Source organism: Nicotiana tomentosiformis, chromosome 8 (assembly GCF_000390325.3).
Source record: "Nicotiana tomentosiformis chromosome 8, ASM39032v3, whole genome shotgun sequence".
Classification (NCBI taxonomy): domain Eukaryota; kingdom Viridiplantae; phylum Streptophyta; class Magnoliopsida; order Solanales; family Solanaceae; genus Nicotiana; species Nicotiana tomentosiformis.
In genome coordinates, this window is record NC_090819.1 from 43846196 (window position 1) to 43852249 (window position 6054).

Below are 6054 nucleotides of genomic sequence, written 5' to 3' on the forward strand. Positions count from 1 at the left end.
ATATTCGTGGTTTAGATAGTTTCCTCCACACATGTCACAAGCCTCAGACTGGCTTGGTTGTTATGTATTTACCTAAAAAGATTCAAACTTTTGTGCCAAAGAAATAATCTGTTGTGTTAGTGTGTTTAAAGATCCACATGATTTACCGTAGCAGCCTTCTTGATGATTACATGCTCAGATGGCCATTGGATGATATTTTCAGAAATTTCATTAAGCAGTTGCAATGCTTCTTCTGTGGTCTTTCCCATTATGGAACCTCCTGCAGCTACATATATTACATTTCTAGAAGAAGGTTTTAACCCATGATAGAAAATGTACAACTGCATATGCCCAGGAATGTCATGGTGTGGACATTTCCTTAACATTTCTTTTAATCTTTCCCAAGCTTGATAAACTGACTCAGTGTCAGTCTGCAAGAAGTTAGATATATCATGTCTTAACTTTGTTGTTTTAGCAGGAAAAAATATTTATTCAAGAATTTCTGAGTTATTTGGTCCCATATGGTAATAGACCCTTGCGGCAAACTTCGTAACCAAATATTGACCTCTCCTTTAAAAGAAAAAGGAAATATCACGACCCAAAACCCAACTAGTCGTGATGGAACCTAACCCAACCCGCTAGGTAAGCCAATTATCAACCATTCAATTCCAATAACAATTATTAAAGCAATTTAAGTAAAGAAAAATATAAATCTTATACATTCCCCAATAACTAGTAGTACAAATCATGAGCTTCTAAGAATAGAGTATACAAAGCTGGTATAAAGTAATACATTATCTGTTTGAAAAGTACATAAACAGAGTTTTACATATCTAAAGCTACCACGAACAAGAGGCAGCTACAACCGGGACGCAGGTACATCCTCAATCCATCTCCCATCGATCACAGCAACATCAACAGCCAACATCTCCACGCAAGGTGCAGAAGTGTAGTATGAGTACAACCGACCCCATGTACTCAATAAGTAACAAACCTAACCTTAGGTTGAATGTAGTGACGAGCTAACACAAGGTCGGGTCCAATAACAATATCCCACAACATTTCATAACAGCATAATACAAGTAATAAAAGATGTATCTCAGAAGTAAAATGCTCATATTATTCACAGTTCCAGAAAATAGTCATGCTTTTCAAGTATCTTAGTGAAAACTCAAATCTTTTACCGAAAATGCCAAAAATATGACTGTAATTTTTCCAAATATTCTTTTCACAATAAATAAGATATTTCATTTTCTTTCCAGATAACAAGTGTGAAATACCTCTCTATGCCCACATATCAATGTGTGTAAAAAGTCATGCATAACGTGATACCGTACAGCATGAGAAAAAATACATCTCTATGCCTGCATGTCATGTGTGCATGTCAATGCCATGTATCTCAGAGATGAGTCATGTACTCACACTACTCGATCTCACTGTCTCAAACTTTCCATTTATACTGTATATGGTCCATACGGCCTAGGGAAGATCCATCTCGGAATATATATATCACTGACCATCAGTCACTCAGTACCGAGGAAGGCCAATCCGGCCCCATGGAGAAGATCCATCTCCAAGTATATAAATACTTCGGACAAGATCCATGTCCAGGGAACATCCATCCCTCAGTATACTCAACCACGCTCAATGGGGGTGTACAGACTCCGGAGGGGCTCCTTCAGCCCAAGCGCTATAAACCGCACGGACAACTCACGTGCTATAGTACAATATCAGAATCAATCAGGCCTTTGGCCTCACTCAGTCATCAATCTCTCCGGTCTCTCTCTCACGGGCTAACAATATCATGAAACTAGCCTGGAAATGATGGTATGATGTATCAATAAATAACAACAGAGACTGAGATATGATATGCAATGAAATGAGTATGACTGAGTATGAAATTTCAATTCAAACAAATAATTCACAGTAATATGACCTCTATGGGTCTCAATAATATTGGCACATTGTCTCAGCATGATTTTTAATATGATTCTCAGCTCAATTTCTTTAACACATAAAATTGCATGGAAAATGCCAAGATTATTTGACTACAAAATTTCACGGAAATAATTACGTCAAAATATCTATGGTGCACGCCCGCACGCCCGTCACCTAACATGTGCGTCACCTCCAAACAATTCACATAATATGTATATTCGGGGTTCATACCCTCAACTCCAAGATTAGAAGAGTTACTTACCTCGAACAAGCCAATACCAATGCCGAGCAAGCTAAACAATGCTCCAGAAATTCTATTCTGCACGTATCAACTTCCGAATGGCTCGAATCTAGTCACAATTAATTTGATTGAGTCCACACAATTATAGGAATTAATTTCATATCAAAATACTAATATTTTTTCACAAAATCTGAAATTACACTCCGAAAATTGCCCGTGGGGACCACGTCTCAAAATCCGACGAAACTCACAAAATTCGACAACCCATCCAATTACAAGTTCAACCATACTAATTTCACTCAATTCCGACTCCAAATCGATGTTCAAAACTCAAAAATTCGTTTTATGAAATTATAGGGAATTTCCTTCGATTTCTCTTATTTCTCTTGAAGATTCGATAATCTTACACCAAAAATGAAGATTAATTCATAAAATATAATCACAAGGGAGTCAAGAACACTTACCCCAAAATCCGAAAATAGGTGAAAATATCGAACTCGCGAACTTAAAGGGTTCTGCCCAGGCTTTTGCACCTGCGGAGCCTGGGCTCGCACCTGCGCACCCGCTTCTGCGGAAAAATGTCGCACCTCCGCTGCCTGGCTTCCTTGCCATTTTCCGCTTCTGCGAATCCCTGTCCATATCTGCGCAATCGTAGGTGCAAAAATCCCATCGCACCTGTGACCTCTGCTAACACCCTCCAACTCCGCACCTGCTCTCGAGCTGCCGCACCTGCGGCATTGCACCTGCGGCCAAGACCCTCGCAGGTGCGATCATACCAGAAAGGCTACAACTTCAGCAACCTCACAACTCCAATTTTTGATCCGTTAATCATTTGAGGCCTCAACCCAAATACACCAACAAGTCCCAAAACATACCACAGACCTACTCGAGGCCTCAAATCACATCAAACAACATAAAAATGACGAATCATACCCCAATTCAAAATCTATGAACTTTGAACTTTGAAATTCTATATCTTGTGCCGAAATACATCAAATCAATCCGGAATGATTTCAAATTTTGCACACAAGTCATAAATGACATAACGAAGCTATTCCTATTTCCAGAATCAGATTCCGACCCCGATATCAAAAAGTCAACCCCCTCGGTCAAACTTTCCAAAAATTTAACTTTCGCCATTTCAAGCCTAATTCCACTACGGACCTCTAAATAATTTTTCGGATACGCTTTTAAGTCCAAAATCACCATACGGAGCTACTGGAATCGTCAGAACTCGAATCCGAGGTCATTTACACATAGATCAATATCCAGTCGACTTTTTCAACTTAAACTTTTCATTTAAGAGACTAAGTATCTCATTTCACTCTAAATTCTCTCCGGACCCGAACTAACTAACCCGATAAGTCATACAACAGCTATAAATCACAAATGGAGCAGTAAATGGGGGAACGGAGCTGTAATACTCAAAACGACCGGCCGGGTCATCACAGAAAATAACCTTAACTTAATTGCTTCAGGAGGTACTCCATTATAGTTAGCAGTTTCAACCAATTCTAAGAAGTCAATTAAATGACTATGTGGATCTTCACTTAGATCACCAGTGAAGATGCAAGATTGTTGAATTGTTTGAATCAGTCCTGTCCTGATTTCAAAGTTGTTGGCTGCCACTGGGGGTTTCCTGACACTAGATTCATAGTTAAAGTGATCGGGTCTAGCATAATCCCTTAGGATTCTGTTTGCTGGTCTTGGCGCCACTTCATCAAATTGCTCCTCTACATGAGCTGGTGGTGGAATTTCTAGTGGATTGTTATCATATTCTAATTGATGCTCCATTCTCTCACAAGTTATGCTTTGAGACGATATTTGTCCTTTCCTGCACAATCGTAAAGTTTTTTCAATTTCAGGATCGTAATTGGCCAACTCTTTTGTAGAAGAGCGAGTCATAAACTATCTGAAATTAAAGTAAAATAAAGACAGTTCCTAAAGTAGTAATAGGTAATTAAAAAAAAGAAATTAGTACGGTAATATTATAATTAACTAAAACAGTAAGTTGTAAGTTTGTAACTAACCATCAAAAGAAATAATATAATACTTATTATATTATATGGAAAAAAGATTTAATAAATAATAGTGGTTAGAAAGAAACTGCAATGATTCATTAATTTAACAAATTTATAAAATATAAAAAAGGCTTCAATAATAAATCAAGTACGCTGAAGGATTGAAGTACTATCAATTAAAAAGATTGAAACAATACAATATTATTCTACAAAAACATAGTACAAGTAATAGTTATAGTAATAGTAATATGAATAGTACAAAGGATACTTTTAGTACTAGAATAGTAAAAACAAGTACTTACAATTATAATAGTAACAAAAATAATAAAATATAATAAAGAAAAACGACGAATACAAAAATAGTGAGATTGTGAATCACAAAACTATTATATTATACTATTATGTAGATGTTAGTACTAACAACGATAATATAATAATAAGATATAAAATAAGGTAGGTTAAAGTACTGATTATGAGGGATTTGTTTTTAACAATATTATATAAAAATGCTCCTAACAATAGTAACAGTTATGATAGTAGTATTTAGGAGATAAAATTTTGAAAGAAAATTAACAATAATAATAATAATAAATTCTCAAATTAGTAATAAAATATTTAATCTGAAGTAGACGTGTGCCAATCCCCGGTAACGACACCAAAAATTTTACGAAGCTAATGCGTATAGGTTTTTCTGCTTTACCCTGTCAAATTCTAGTATAGTTTATGATATTGTCCCACAGAGATTGGAGAATTTAAGCTACAGACTTGTAATATTTTGATTACTATTTGAGAGAATCAAATTGATGAAAGGTGTGTTTGGAATTATAAATTAAGATAAATTTCTTCCGAAAGGTTTATATTTAAAAAGAGTTGGGAATCGTTGAATTCACTTAATATATCATTACAATAAAATCTCAGTTTTATACGTATTTCTCTAAAGAATAATTACTTATTGCTAATACAATTATATTTTTACACTAAGAAATAAATAAATAATTAACACTTCGTGAGGTTATGTTAATTAATTAATTTAAAACTAGTGACGATTAAACTAAAATATCTTGCCTAAATTGTGCTCAAGCGCAGTAAAAACTTCGTGAGAATATTTTTACTAGAAAATCAATAGTCTTGCCTTCAACAATTTCTCTGTGGGAATTAAAATTGAGGAAAGCAAGATTACAAATTTGAAATAATAATCTTACTAAAAATTACTCCCACACTAATATTCTATTTATCAGTTATTATATATTAATTTTTCTCCGTGAGAATTACAAAACTAATATAAGAATAACTTAGATATAAAATATGTAGATGTGATAATAATGATTAAAAAATCATCATTCCATCACAGTATGAAATGTAAATAGAGTTTCAAGCCAAGAATATATTGAAACTGAGATAATATTATAATTATATCAAGTTTCATCAACTATCCCAATAAAAAAAAATTACTCCATTATGAAGTAAGAAAAGCTAACAAATACTTTCAAAAGACTAAGAATATTTTTACCACAAAGAAAAAGACTAGAGAAAGAGACCAAGATTACTCCTCTTTCTCTTTAAAAACTTTAGAAAACTAGATAGGAAATTTGATACAAAGTGGGATCCCTTTCTTCTACAAACATATGCCTATTTATAGGAGAATTCCTAGAGGCCTTGGTGAGAACTTGCAGGATCATAACAATATATCATATGGCCTTGATGAGAATTTGACATGGCAATTTGTCATGAAAGTTTGGTAAGAATTTGTCATAACTTTGTATCTCTTGACTTTGTGTAGTCTTAGATGAAGTTGTTACACATGCATCCTTCTTCCTTGAACTTTAGGTTCTTTCTTTTTCTCTTTTACACTCTATTCTTATTCCTGCAAGAATT

The 6054-nt window shown here is 34.6% G+C and overlaps 1 non-coding gene across 1 annotated transcript; it reads left to right on the plus strand.

The window, feature by feature from the left end:
• Positions 1-336: 336 nt before the first annotated feature.
• On the plus strand, positions 337-443 carry LOC117274477 (small nucleolar RNA R71). Its single transcript, XR_004504584.1, has one exon. It is a non-coding gene; the product is annotated as a small nucleolar RNA R71 (small nucleolar RNA).
• The last annotated feature ends 5611 nt before the right edge of the window (positions 444-6054 follow it).